The 15387-nt window shown below is 40.9% G+C and overlaps 1 long non-coding RNA gene across 1 annotated transcript; it reads left to right on the top strand.

The window, feature by feature from the left end:
• Positions 1–10008: 10008 nt before the first annotated feature.
• Positions 10009–11887, top strand: LOC117446026 (uncharacterized). The gene is made up of 3 exons (XR_004552070.2): positions 10009–10139; positions 11166–11255; positions 11799–11887. It is a non-coding gene; the product is annotated as an uncharacterized lncRNA (long non-coding RNA).
• Positions 11888–15387: the final 3500 nt, after the last annotated feature.

Raw genomic sequence — 15387 nt, 5'->3', positions numbered from 1 at the left:
CATCGTCATCATCCCACTCAGCATGACTCCGCCTCCCCCTCAACATAACAAGTCCCCGCCCTCCTCACAGATCATTTAAAAGTAAGGGGGTGGAAATAGATGAAAAAAAGAATTACGCTCAAACCAGTGGCGGCCGGCCCATAGGGGCGCTAGGGGCACCGCCCCACCTCTTGCCAGATACAAAATAAAAAAAATATTAAATAAAAAAAAAATATATATTTTATATTTTAATTTTTAATGAACAAGGTAAATATCATACAATTAGTATCACAAAAATGTATAATCTACAATACAATCTCGTTTAAAATTGTGTTACGATGTCTAAAGTTACTGATAAGTCACCTGTTTCCTGCCTGGCCTTGCCCATGGCATTAGTTTATCATTACGGGGCAGAGCCCCCGAGCGAAACAGCAGCAACCAGCAGGTTGTAAAAGTCTCAATAGTAAACTGTGCCGCCAAAACATAATTTCAGCCAATCAGCGCCGTCAAATATTTTGGTCACGTGGGCGCTCACGTTGGCGCCCATGTTGCTTATGTGCGTTGACGTGAGGAGTTGTTTTTTAGACTCGTGAGTGACCAAGGTGACGCAGTATTTGGATGAGAATGGTGTGCAGGTGGAGTCGCCGGAACCTCGGTCCGCCCAAGAGCTACTCTCCAATCCTTTTGAAAGGAGAAGTTTGGGAGATAAATTGATACTTAAAGACCTTGGACCGGACCAACCCGATATTTATATATCACAGCAAGCTCGTGAAAAAGACAAAACGTATCAACAAGGCTTCTCACATGGCTAGCTGGATGCAAACAGGTAAATGCTATCTTTTGTTTCACATGCTTGCTCTTCAAACAGCCGGGGACAGATACGATCTGTTCAGAAACTAGACAAACGTTAAACAAGTACAAACCACAGACTGTCTGTGTCATGGAGAATACAGTCGCTGGTTTATTTATGTCTGTAGGCCGTTGTTGTGAGTGTGGATGGTCGGAGCATATATAGCGTTAGCTTAGCCAAGCTCCATTCAGGGAACAAGCATTCTAAAAGGTTTTTCGCCTGCCGTCTGTCTGCAGACTTGTCAAAGCATTAATTCATGGTTTTTACTAACCGGTATCAGTATGTTGTTACGTCGGCATCATTTAGAAACATGTATTACAATTTAATCACGGTAAAATATGTTCATGTTGTAGCTGTAGCTCCCGAGCCAGCGCGTCTTGTTTGAATGATGCGAGTAAACAGCTGACAGCTGCGGTGAAACTCGAGCGACTAGAGCATGCGATAGGAGCGTTTAGAGCGAACTGAATATTCGCATCGCGTCCGGTCTGAACGCAGCATTAAAGCGAGCTCCGCGCTGCACTGGAAACGCGCCATTACATCACCAGAAGTCCTAATTTAAGGGGTCATTTCTCCCAAAAAAATGTTTTTACTCACTCTATCAATAGCCCCACCAAAGATATTTTCCACCAGCCGCCACTGGCTCAAACTAAATAACAAGCCAGTCATTTCCACTCGCCAAGTCACCTTTCAAAAAAGAAAAATGGCCAAGAGACGCCTCGATATGGGTTTAATCAGCGAGACGCCTGTGACAACTTACAGCCATCCGTCCGGAGCGACAATCAAGACACTAATGCAATATCTGTGCCGGGTTCAGACGCCTCCAGGCGAAGAACTTCATGAAGAATGGACTCTGAAAAATGGCGATGTTTGGGGTTATGTATTCAACTATATGGCGAATGAACTGCATTTCTACAATCTGAAGAATGGAGAAACGTATGGACCCCGTAGTGTTAAAGCAACACTGACCTCAACAGATTGGGCTGTGTTAACTCTGGTGTCTTCCAGAGATCTCCACGCAACCACTGTATTGGAAGAAGTAGTGCATCAAGAAACCATAGTGGAACCATCGGTGTACAAGATATTTGCAAAGAAAAGCAAAGAAACACAGACAGCATGCAAGATCAAAGAAGAGTTTTCACCGCCGCCCCTCAATGTGGAGGAAGAAGGAGTTATTCCCCCGCTGCCAGAAGTGAGAAGAGTCCTGACAAGCACCGTCTGGGAAACTAAAAGCGGACCATCGGGGCGATGGTATTACCGCGCAAGCCGTTTGGTGACGCTGGGGAAGGACCCCTCTGATGATTTTGTTTTGGAGTATTTCAACTCTACATACGGGGTTTTTCAGACATCCTTGCGGGTGCCTCTGACTGCTTGGCTGAAAATGATTGATGGAAAAGCTACAAAGCTTAAAGAACTTTTTAAACAGAGTCAGACATCGATGGACATAATAGAGAGGCGAAGTCACGCCCATGGGACCCCGGAAGCGAAAAATGTACATTGAATTCAATGGAGAGAGAAAACGTATCTTTTGATCCCGTTTGAATTGTGCCACGAACTACACATTAGTGTTAATTTCGTCAGCTATTTTTTAATTTAGTTTTAGTCTTAGTCCTGTGTTAAATTTCCTTTTTAGTTTTAGTCATATTTAGTCACCTTCATCCTGTTTTTATTTAGTCAAGTTTTAGTCGACTAAAAGTCTGAGCATTTTAGTCTTATTTTAGTCGACTAAAACACTAAACATTTTAGTCAAGATTTAGTCGACTAAAAGTCTGAGCATTTTAGTCTTATTTTAGTCAAAGAAAACTAATTTGAGTCTACTTTTTGTCAATGAAAACTGTTGAGTCTTTTTTAGTCATCAGATTATATAGAACATTTAGCGAAAATGGGCCCAAATATCACATCGTTTCTTTCTCCCAAGCAGTGGTGGCTTTAGACTTTTTCGTTGTCAGTCATTTTGACGGACAGGATTGTAACATTTCCGTCATAATCCATTATTACCCGTCGAGTGCACAATGTATCACTCACTCGCGCTGACGGGGGGGTATTCGGTTAACGCGACCACGCTCCTAAGCCCTGTTGTTGCCATTTTATTTTCTGTTAAATAAGGTTAGTTAGACCATGAGTTAGACCCGAGTCTTCCTGACAGTTCATATTCTGCTGCTGCCCGGTGTAATTCAAATGTACCACCGCGCGCAGCACAGACACAGCTGCTGCTCTGCCGCAGCACCGGAAATGGAACTGCTGGGAGAAAAACTGACTATCAGAGATGTAACGTTATCTTTGATAATATTTAGTCTCCTCATTTTTCGTCAACGAAAGTAAAGAGAGATTTTGTCATAGTTTTTATTTAGTAAACTACATTTTCGTCTCGTCACTTTTCGTCAACGATATTGCATAATGATTTCGTTAGTTATTGTTTACTGCCGTCGGTGCCGTCTCGTCATCGTCTCGTTTTCGTCATGGAAAAAAAGGTCGTTGACGAACATATTTCGTCATAGTTTTAGACAACGAAATTAACACTAAGGGGTGCACATAACCTTTTTGCCCTGGTTCTCAAAGGAGCACCTGGAGATGTTGCTTGGTGCTCATCGTTAAAATGAAATAAACCGTACCTTTTGAGGGGGTCTTTATTTGCCAGACACACAGAGGTGAACACACATGCAGAGGGGAACACAAGACAATATTAGCACGACCAGTAATCCTACAAGCTGTCATCACTACCCTCCTGACTGTTCTCCTCTCTGTCAGAAATGGTAGCTGATGATGTAGGCCTACTACCTTCTCTCTGGTTGAGTCTGTGATTAGCTGCTTGCATCCACAAGTCAACAGCTGGTTTTGGGTCGAAAGTCTCTGTTGTCATCTTAGACAAGTGGATGTAATCAAATAAGTATGTGAACATAACCAATGACCTACCATAGCCAATAACAATTGAATGTAACTTATTTTATTTGTGTTGTTCATTCATATCTTATTTTACCTTAACATTTATTTATGCATATTTTTTTATCTCTAAAAAGTATTAAATGATATTTTTGGTTACTGTCATATTGAAATGATTTCAAACCTGTTTATTCCAATAATTATAAAGGAGTGCCTTGGAAATATGTGTTTACATAAATTGTGACCAAACCGTGTGAGACCCACTGAGGTAACTTAGGGTGCATTCACACCTAATAGTCCGCTCTCTGGTGCGCACCAGACCACAGTTTGTTACATTGTTTCATTTTTCAGAAGGTTCGGTTTGCGTTCACACGGGCAAAACTCAAACGGACTATAAACTTTAAACACAAGTCATGTGCTCGGAAATGCTGTTCAACCATTGGTCAGACATTAAGGGGTTACAAATGCAAATCCCGGCAATTTCTAGCGGAGCCTCCGCCATGGAGCATCGGCACTTTCGGCAGGTTATTCTAATGCTGCTGTTAGTCTGGAGATCAACAGACACTAGCGGCCCGCGCATATGATTATAATCAGACAACGTCCGTTAAAAAACATTATTACATGGCTTTGTTGAATACTCGATTCTGATTGGTCAATTCAAAACACGTGACACGTTTTTAATCCAGAACAGACAGACCGCTGTCAAGGATTTATTGACCGTTGTTAAGGACGCTCACATCTGCACAAAGAAGTCCGTTCGATGTAACTGTATACAATTTGGCTGAAACTAACTAACTGACAAGAAAACAGCGGAGAAGTAACGGGCAGAAACCCTCCTTTTTACGCAGCGGTCCAGACATGGGTCAGACGGCGACACATATTCAGTTGCCAGTTACTTTGGCATTAGGGCAGGGATATCTAGATACTTCCCAAGGTTTGACATAATGAATTGTGCTACTTTTAAAGCAAGCAACGATTTTTTCAAATCTGTAATCAATAAGCTCCTCAAACGCTATCGAAGCAGTTCCTGCCGTTGCTACGTTAGTTCAAACAGTAACAACGGACTATTTTTCTTAGCGGATGCATGTCAATTTAAATGCAACTATTTTTTAAATCAATAAAATAATTTTCTAAATCCACAAAAGCATTTCAATTAATATTGGGAGTCATGTCGTTACTTTGTTGAGAATGTGGCCGTATAATAAGCGGGATAATGTGCAGCATTATCCATGAGAGACGTTCTGCAGAGGAGGGGCGTTTCACTGACGACAGGTGTTCTTACTTTTATGTAGCTGACGGAGAATTTTTACTTTACACGACACTGTTCAACACTTAATTCTGCTTTACTCTTTAACTAAACAACCGTGGATGTCTTGAAAGAGTCTTTCGCTAAAGATTTTTGAAGATATCCGCGTTCTTGTGACACGTAAATACTGCGCTTCCTATGTTTTGGTGCGGACTGCGTTCACACCAGCAATGAACCGCTCCAGAGTTCGCAAGCAAGCGCTCCGACTTAGACTAAAGTGAACTATCTAAACACTCAGAGTCCTTTACCTCACTGAGCTGTAGTTATCAGCCTCTCAGTCTGACTGGAGAGGACTCTCCCACCACATTATTGTAGAAACATCTTCTTCTTATATCCGTTAGAGCAGCTAGCACCAGATGCTAATAACAACAGCGCTGGTACCGGTGCACCCTCCCTCTCTCTCTCTCCCTCGCTCCCTTGCTCACTCGCATTTTGGCTGTGAGCTGCGGGCGCCAGATAAACCAACATCCCCCATTTTCATCACTTACAGCGCCCATCGTACAGGGCAAATGAAACATGTAACCGGGGTGAAAAGGGTGTTACATTTACTTAATTATGAATGTTGTTACATCAATGGTCGAATATTAGGATGAGCGCCAACTGTAAAAAATGTTTTTTCCCTCCCAGAACTGCCAGCGCAGTGACTCCCCAGATCTGGCGCCCGAGGCGAACATCTAGCCGTGCTGAGTTCATGCAACTCGCAAATATCTTTCTCTCTCCTCTCCTCTCTTCTCTCTTTTCTCCTCTCTCTCTCGCTCTGATTGTGAGTGGACCGGTGAGTATAGCGGAGAGCGATCGTTTAAAGTATTACAACTTTTCAAACCATTGTCAACAATTCATTTTTTCTCTGGGTGATAGTTTATCTCTTTGTGCATCACTTCACCGACTTTGGTGTTTTTTGGTGGTGTTGTTTGGTTGCACTGGTGAATTGTTTGTCTAATTGTTTGTCGAGCGGCTGCGGCTGCAGCTGCAGTCACGCCACCCGGGATGGCGTTCCGTGGCAGCTGCGACTTCTTAACACCACAATGCGTGGTGGAGTCACGAACTTTGTTACATTTACGTGTCGGCACCACGCAAACAACCCCAATGTAAAGTGAATGAGGGTCCTTTGTCGTGGTGCACACACGCATTTCTACAACGTCCCGCAGTGAGCTTGTATTCAATACAACGTTTTTTAAATCTACTTTATAGCTTGTAGTAACTCACGGGAGGCTTCTTTTATTTTATTTGTATTCATAATTAGGGCCCGAGCACGAGAGTGCTAGGACCCAACGGCGTCCTAGCACGAGAGTGCTAGGACCCAACGGCGTCCTAGCACGAGAGTGCTAGGACCCAACGGCGTCCTAGCACGAGAGTGCTAGGACCCAACGGCGTCCTAGCACGAGAGTGCTAGGACCCAACGGCGTCCTAGCACGAGAGTGCTAGGACCCAACGGCGTCCTAGCACGAGAGTGCTAGGACCCAACGGCGTCCTAGCACGAGAGTGCTAGGACCCAACGGCGTCCTAGCACGAGAGTGCTAGGACCCAACGGCGTCCTAGCACGAGAGTGCTAGGACCCAACGGCGTCCTAGCACGAGAGTGCTAGGACCCAACGGCGTCCTAGCACGAGAGTGCTAGGACCCAACGGCGTCCTAGCACGAGAGTGCTAGGACCCAACGGCGTCCTAGCACGAGAGTGCTAGGACCCAACGGCGTCCTAGCACGAGAGTGCTAGGACGCCTATTGTTTTCTGCTGGCGTTTCCTGTTTTTGAGGCCTTTAGGACGCTGAAAAAGTTGTATAATTTTGCACGGACGCCATAACTGGTGAAAACTACCTTATTCTGGAGTCAATTGTACAACTTGCTCGCTAGCGCCACCTATACAAATCCCAATTCGGAATACATTTACAAAGTCGCACCGTAACTCAAAATGACCTGAAATTTTGCACACGTATCCGGGTGGACCTGCTCTACATATAATCTCCTTGAACTCCTAAGCTCCGCCTACTTTTTTTTTTTTTAAATTAGCATAATTTCCAAAACAGTTAAATATTCACAAATTTCAAATTTTTGTTTTACAACACCAAACTCAGTATACCTTATCGCTGGAGGGTCAGACACATTATCGTAGGAAATGAGCATGTTCAGTTGAAAAAAGTGTCCGTCATTACTCTAAACATGTTTGCAAAAAGGCGGGGCTTAGATAGAAATGCTCATAAGTCATCAACAATGTACCAAAAAAACACACATTTTGTTGGTAAGGTTCAGTCTGTATTGGGGAATAGGCACCAAAAGTAATTTCCATTTTGGACTATAGGGGGCGCCAAAAACATGACTTCATGAACCGATGGACGAAATCTTTTTTTTTTTTTTTAGACATACTCTAGAGATGAGTATGAACTTATATTTAAAGTATCACAACGAATGACAGTTGTGGGCGTGGCCTGTACTTTTTTTTTTATGACGATGTTCTAAAATGTGTTTCGGTACGCAAAACTTGGGACACGCGTCACAGCCCACGACCTTTTGAAGAATGTAAAAAAAAAACGTAATTTTTCAAAAAACTGCTCACTAGCGCCCCCTATTGTGTGGTAGTCACATAGTTTCTCAGAACTTCACGAGTTTTGGCACAGACATTCCTCATGGAATTGTGGACATATTTGTACATACATTCCATTAGCCCCGCCCCCCAAAAAGTCGGCCATTTTGAAATATGTGCGTTTTTCAGCCATTTTACGCACGTTCTTGCAAACTCCTCCCAGGGGAATGATCGGAAAAATTCCAATGCAGGACAGGTTCAGCCCCTATCCAATATGATACTTAATTGAAGAGCACATATTTGAAAAATTACTCGTGGAGGTCGTAAGCTAACAGCGAATACACAATTTTTGACGATTTACATGTCACAAATTCATCCAAACTACTACATTTCCATTTTTGGAAACCCTTACAAAGTGGCACCGTAACTCCGAATGACCTGAAATGTTGCCCACTTATTCGGGTGGACCTACTCTACATATTATGTCCAGGAAACCAAAAGCTCCACCTACTTCATTTTTTTTAAATTACCATAATGTTAAAAACAGTGAAATATTACCTTAAATGTCCATGTTTTCTTTTTCAACGCCAAACTTAGTATACAGCATCAGTGGAGGGTCAGACACATTACTGTAGAAAATAAGCATGTTCAGTCGATAAATATGCCCGTCATTAATCTAAATGCGGGGCTTAGAAAGAAATGCTCATAACTCCTAAACCACACACACACACACCGGCTCTGCTGGCGGCAAAATCAATTACAACAGACACCTATACACTCCACAACAGACACCTACTGAATGTAAAACAGACACATACAGCTCCTAAAGCATATAATGTATATCAGGCTACAGCCCTTGTATATTTTATTATGTGAAGCACTATATGGTTTCATTCAAAATATCTACTGTTTACTTGTAGATATCTACTAAAGAATACAAACACTTTCTCTGTCTATAAGGCTTACAGTTACATTGTTCAATCATGCTTTAGCAACCATGTCTTTATTATGATCTCTTGTTTTCTCTGTGATTACCACAATTCTGGAGAAATGGATCTGCTGGGGAACGACCCCTACTTTGAAAAGTGCACAGCCAATCGGAAGGACAGAGCTGCCACCTGAGGTGCTGGAAAAAGCAAGCCTGAACAGCGCTCAGGAACATCATCCACCCAAACCTCCGCTGACTGCAGTACAGACGTATGAGTGTAGACGTGTAGAGCTCATCACTGCTGTCACTTCAGCCTTACATACTTTTACTTATAATTAAAAAATTACATCTGTGTGCCATGTAGTACTTGTCATTTTGCATAATACTGTATATACTTATTACATTGCTGTTAACATTGTATTTTTTTTTAAATACTGTCTACACTTAATCTACAACTTCTCTCATATCATTGAATCTACATTATGTTTGTTTATATTTATCTGTTATCTTGCACTTCTTTGCGTCTTAGGTTTACATTTAAATGTTTGCTGTGACGGACTGCGGAGCTGAGCAAAACACACACCAACAGTTAGACCAAACACACTTCGCTATTCCATCTACCTCTGGAACTAGCTAAACTAGTTATACATATGTTTATTCTTCACTGACGGCATATCGCTAACTGGTTGATGCAGGAAAAATGGTACCAACAGAACTGGCTAAGATTTCCTGGTCAGAAACAAAGGAACGCAAAGTCAGGTAAACTATTTCGAGGGATGACAAAACGGCTCATTTCGGAGGACTGGGGGGGGGACCAGCAACCCTCCCCGACAGGCGCACGGACGTGAGGGCCCGCTCATCACTGCGCGCACAAGTGCGACCGCAGTTTTAATTATTTTTATTTTTCGTCAGAATGTAAAAATTACATTAGTTACAAATTTGTGTTCTCAAAAAACAGTGCATTGTGTGTAATGCAATATGGAAGCAAACAAGAGACATAAGTATTTGAATTTGATCAGACACCGAATTTATAGCATTGAAAATAATTACTTTGAAAATCATGTATCTGAATGTTTTTTGCTCCGAATTTACCTATGTGAAATAAAAATGTTGAAATTCAGATCCCAAAAATTCAAGTGAAAAAAATTCGAAGTCAAATATTTCGGTGTTTAAAATTCGATGTATAAAAATTCGGTGTATACAATTCGACGTTAAAAATTGCGATGCAGCATCATCCGGGCTACTCAGACAGGATAAGCAATCGAGCCCGAATGCAATCAACCCGACTTCTGGGGGACAGTGCTGTGAAGCTCAATGCTGCAAACTGTAGGCGATGGATGCATATGGGAGCAATTCTCGTAGACCCTATGTTAAAATGTCCAACTTAACATCAGAAAATGAACATGTTTATAGCCTGGATCCACAAAAACATATTCTGTATATAGTTAGATTCCCCCTTCATGACAACAGGGCTGCTTCTCCTGGCTCCTCTGTCTCACTGCTAGCTCCGTTAGCTCCGTTAGCTCCATTGGCTCCGTGATGCTTCAGCGGCTCAGCTCATGAGGAGAACACTACTTGAACTCGGCCGTGTTTGTTGTGTTGGCTCCTGGTGGACTATTCGTCATGCAAATATAGGATTTATCTGCGGTTAAAATAGACCGACCGTGAATGCAGTTTCTTGGGTAAGTCAACCCTGCATAAAGTACATAAAGTACTTATGTTATGTTACTGGTGTTTTTATTAAGCTAACGTTAATGAATGTTTAGAGTTGGGTTAGCATTTGAGCAATCGTAGCTCCATCTGTGCTAACGATGCTATGCGTAGCATCCCTGAGTGTATACCATTAAGTGGGATGCTACTGTATACCAAAAGGCTTCTGTGCGAGGTTGCTAAAATAAGGTCATCCTTGTACGTTAGATAGTTAGGTTACTGTATGCATTGTTAAGGTTCGTTTAAATTCGCTATGCTCTACTATAGCATACAATAGACTAGCTAACGTCAACGTATTGTTGAAGAGAGGCTTAGTGTATATTAAATCAACCTCACAATGAAATGTGTGTATCTTTAAAATATGAGCGTCACATTTCAAGATGGTCCAGAAATAACGCTCCCTTAGATATTGTAATATGGTTTGTTGAACTGGAGTTATTTATTGCAGCTAACCGCCTATCCGACGAACGACACAAACATTGTTGTTTTTAATATTATTATTACCAATGCCTCTTTTAATTGTATTATCCTCACACTTGAGAAACAGCCTCATCGTGGCTGTAGAACAGAACATGTAACTTAATGCCTGCATTTAAGGATGATGAATAGCGTAGTCAATGCTTTAGTGACAAGGAAATTATTTGTTTAAGTATTAGATATGACGTTATCTGTGACTTCAGTGAAAATTAAGCTTATCCATTGCATTTGTTCAATAGGTGTGTGTCTTACCCTTACGTGTGTGATACATATGAATATGGCATATGAAAACAAATTAATTTGACTGACTCATGAAAAACTCATCCAAAGTAACAGTAAAATAAAAAGGACATACACAATAATACTCAATCAAACTGATACAGTATAAGGACTGTGATATCCAGCAATTTCTTAAGTATAACAATAAGATTATGACCTGTTTTTAAAAGAAGATAAAAAGTAGTTTGTATGTAAAGAAGTCTGTAACCCACGCATGTAACTTTACATCTGTTTGTTCAAAGTGTCCTTAAGGTGATCCAGATAGGCTGGACCAGAGGAGGAGAGACAGATCTGGACTCCTAGCAGCAGAGAACTTCACCACCGATTCCAAGGTACACCTTTTTCATACTTTACAAAGAATGCATAAAGTAATGACTCTAATACACTGATAGACACATGACTAAATACTAGACCACCTGCACATCAGTGATGTTGAGTGTACTTTCTTAGAAAAAGGTACATTTACATTTTACCAAGCAACATCACTTTTTTGTTCAACTTTCACATTTCAATGTATTTAAGGAAAAATTATTGAACATAGTGAGAACTATGACCCTTTGTCTCTGCATACTGACTGTAAAACAACATGTTAAAAGTGATTCTTTCAGTGAGACAACCAAACAGAGCAAGCTTCTACAGTTGCACTAAGTTTTGATAACAGTTAAATATTATTTTAATAATACATTTATTTCAATGTTGATGAATTTAGAACGGTTTATTCATAATCTGATTATTTTTGTAATACACTGTTGGATTTAAAAAACACATTAAAATAAAAAAATCATTATATTTATAGCCCCTGAACAAACAAACACACCTCTTTCTTAAATAACACACTTGCTCTGCAATAATATGTGTTTTGATATTTCTGTTAGGAAAGGACACGCCTGAGAGACAGGACTGCTTCACCATGTTCTCTTTCTCTGAGGGTCCAGAAGAACATCCAAGAGGGAAAGGAGAAGCTGATATGATGAGATTTAAGAGCAGTACAGGACATTCACTAAGAGACACTTAGGCCCTTTCTCATTTCACTAATTGCCCTCCTCGAGACTTAGTCCCGCCCACAGGAGATGCAAGCGGAGGAGCACCGAGGAGAGAGGAGGAGAACCGAAGAGAGAGGAGGGGAAGCAGCAGGCGGTTAGAGAAATGAGAACTTCTCTCCTCTGAGCGGTCATTTTAAAGAGACGTCCATTAATGATGACAGGAGGCAGCAGCCGCTGTCTGATGGACAGATGTGTTCATGACGACGTCTATATTTACTTTGATTCATTCACAGTGCGGTGTCATGAGACAATAACAGGCTACAGATGCGGACATATACACACACATAGCCTATGTATATATTTATATAAATATATACAATTTCAGAATCAAACGGAGCACTCTCATAATAACGTAACACTATCAGAGACTGGATATACCCAAATAAATGGTGCCAATCTTCAGTCAGATGTGAATGTGTAACTTAACATTTTCAGTAAGAATAACGGACAAAAGGAGTGCAAATGCAAATACAATTTATTGAAATGTGAACTAAAAGTTATCAAGCATGAACCATCACAATTTTTTTTAAATAAAAATGAAATAATATACATAAGTTACACTAAATGTTAATCTGTTAATTGATTAAGTAAACACATTTTGTCAAATAAAGTGACAGGCTAGGCCTGTGCAGGTGGTAACAGCTATGCCCAGCATGGGCTAAGTTCTGTCGGTGCAGCTGGTGCAGGTCCTCCTCCCTCAGGCCGGGGGCCTGTACTACGAAGCTGGTTCAACCTAACCTGGATATGTTTGAGTTAGCCGGTTGGCTTAATCCAAAACATACGCGCTCTCGCTAAACGGTACTACGACTCTGGTTATCAAGTGGATCGCTCAAGCCAGCCGTGTCCTATCTAGTTAGGTGCGCGTTCACATGAAAGGGGTGGTATTTGGAGCATTAGACCAATCACAAACATGGAGAAGCATACTGACAGCGCAGCATCATACTTCCTGAATGAAAAGTCAACTATAATATTAGACATATGAAGAAGTTAAACATCCATGACTTAAACACTTGATCAGGATCAAAGCCTCAGAGCTGCAGCTGCAAGGTGAACACAGCTGGGAACAGAACAAGTGTTTGAATGCGTACATTAACAGGTTTATGATATCACGGCCCGTCTAAGACACGATCTGACTTTAATTACATTTGTCTCGAGTGTTTCCTCAACTTAATGTGTTGCTTAAAATAATACTTCTGCATCCAGTACGTGACACTGTGAGTGTTGCACGGCCAGATACGGCTCAGCTGACTCAGATAAGGAGATATATGATACATTATGAAGTGATATGCCGCGGACTGTACTTAATGTACTCTGATCCGGTTACTTATGTTGTGGCAGATATTTAAGTAAGCTTTCTTAACGTTAATGTTATAACAGTCAGATTGCTCTGAAGATGGAGGTGATATTCTATTCATGTTCACGTTCACACAGTCGGTGATTTTTGCCGGCCGTCTTTCCTGCAACGGCAGCTTTTCTGTATTTCCTTTCTCCTGTAATATGACTTGATCGCTTTAAACTCCGCATACTGAGCTCTGATTGGTCAGCAGGCGGTGCTTTCACTGAGTTGAGCTCTTAGCCGCTAAGCATAAGTTACCATGGAGATCTAGCCTGCTAAAAAGAGAACCAGCTTCGTAGGACCGGAAACCCAGAGTTTTCCCTGAATTTAGCCGGCTAAGCGAAAATCCTGCTTCGTAGTATACCCCCCTGGTCCTCCTCGCAGGGAAAGACCCTCAGCCCTCTCTGGCCAAACCAACAGACAGGACGTTCATAAAGCTGAGGTCTCCCCCAAAGTCTCTAATCATCCATCCTGTGAATATGAGAGGGGAACAAATAGTGTAATAGATGCTTTAGACAATAAGAAATATAAAGTTAACTGTTGAGTTGCTCAGTTGTTTTAGATTGACAGGGTTTAATAATACAAACAAAAGGAGAGGCACTGTAAAATAAAGATTGGTCTTTCAATAAATTGTGTTGATTTTGTCTTTTGAATTGTTTGTCTAAAGTCAAGTACAGAACTGTTACTTATAGTTTGAATGATAGTCTGGTTATAATGTTTGGACGAGGCATCACAGGTAAGAGCACCATTTGTTGTGTTGCATCCACAACAAATCAGATGTGTGTGTATTTATTTATCTACTATTTCTTGAATCATTACTGTCAGTCCAAAACAAGAGATTTTGTTTTAGTAAACATTTTTTCAAACATTCTCTTTTCCACTACACTATCTTGAATATTTTAGTTTTACATCACTACATTTATCTGACAGCTTTAACATTGTAAAGGTGTCACTTCGGACTCTGGGTAATTATGACAGCATGTCCTACTATTTTGAGAGTTTGAACAAACCAGACCTTCATCTATTAATGTAGAAAATAGTCAGCACATTAAACCATTATGAAAGTAATCATTAGTTAGCTCATTGTTCGAAATGAGCTCCAACTACAACAGTTAAGTCAACTCGTGCATCGGTAATAACAATAAAACAAATTATATAATAGTATAACTTGTGTCGACTTTAACAACACTTTCCTAATTATACTAGCATACTTTTACTAAAGTAACATTAACATGTTTAAATGCAGGGCTTTTGCAAGAGAGTATTTCGTATAGTGTAGTGTCTATAGTGTCTACTTGACTTATCTAACCGAAGTGATCGTTACGTTACTTTGCAAACCGTCACCCCCCCCCCCCCCCCCACACACACACACACACACACACACACACAAAAGGACACAGTAACGTTGTGATTCACTTCAATTAATGATAACTACGGAGCTTGCTAACAGCAAGGCACAAGGCTACTTCACTCATTTAGCTAGCTAATGTAAGATACAAATGCTGTCGAGCCCTCACTGCTTGTAAAATAAAGAGCACAAACTGACTACTTACCCGAGCGGCGAGCCCTGCTGTTCTCCGTCATTTTTCTCCCGGGTTGTTGTGATCACATGACTGACAAAGCCGTGCTCTGATAGGCCAGAAGTCGGTTTGATTGCATTAGGGCTCGATTGGTTTTCCTGTCTGAGTAGCCCGGATGATGCTGCATCGCAATTTTGGACATCGAATTTTATACACCGAATTTTTTGACGTCGAATTTTTTTCACTTGAATTTTTGGGATCTGAATTTGAACATTCTAATTTTTTTCACTTGAATTTTTACATTTTTATTTCACATACAAAAACATTCAGATACATGATTTTCAAAGTAATTATTTTCAATGCTATAAATTCGGTGTCTAATAAAATTCGAATACTTCTGTCTCTTGTTTGCTTCCATAATGCAACTGTGATTTTTATTAAATTAGTTAGTTTTGAAGGAAGGCCAGAGCTTCAGCTGTGTCAAATAGATTGTTCCCTTTAGTTAACGTTATTTAAAAGATAATGATCATGTCCCCTGTATTGTATTACGAGCGTCCATTCCCAT

Source organism: Pseudochaenichthys georgianus, chromosome 4 (genome assembly GCF_902827115.2).
Source record: "Pseudochaenichthys georgianus chromosome 4, fPseGeo1.2, whole genome shotgun sequence".
Taxonomy (NCBI): domain Eukaryota; kingdom Metazoa; phylum Chordata; class Actinopteri; order Perciformes; family Channichthyidae; genus Pseudochaenichthys; species Pseudochaenichthys georgianus.
This window is presented reverse-complemented; position numbering and strand designations above follow the sequence as displayed.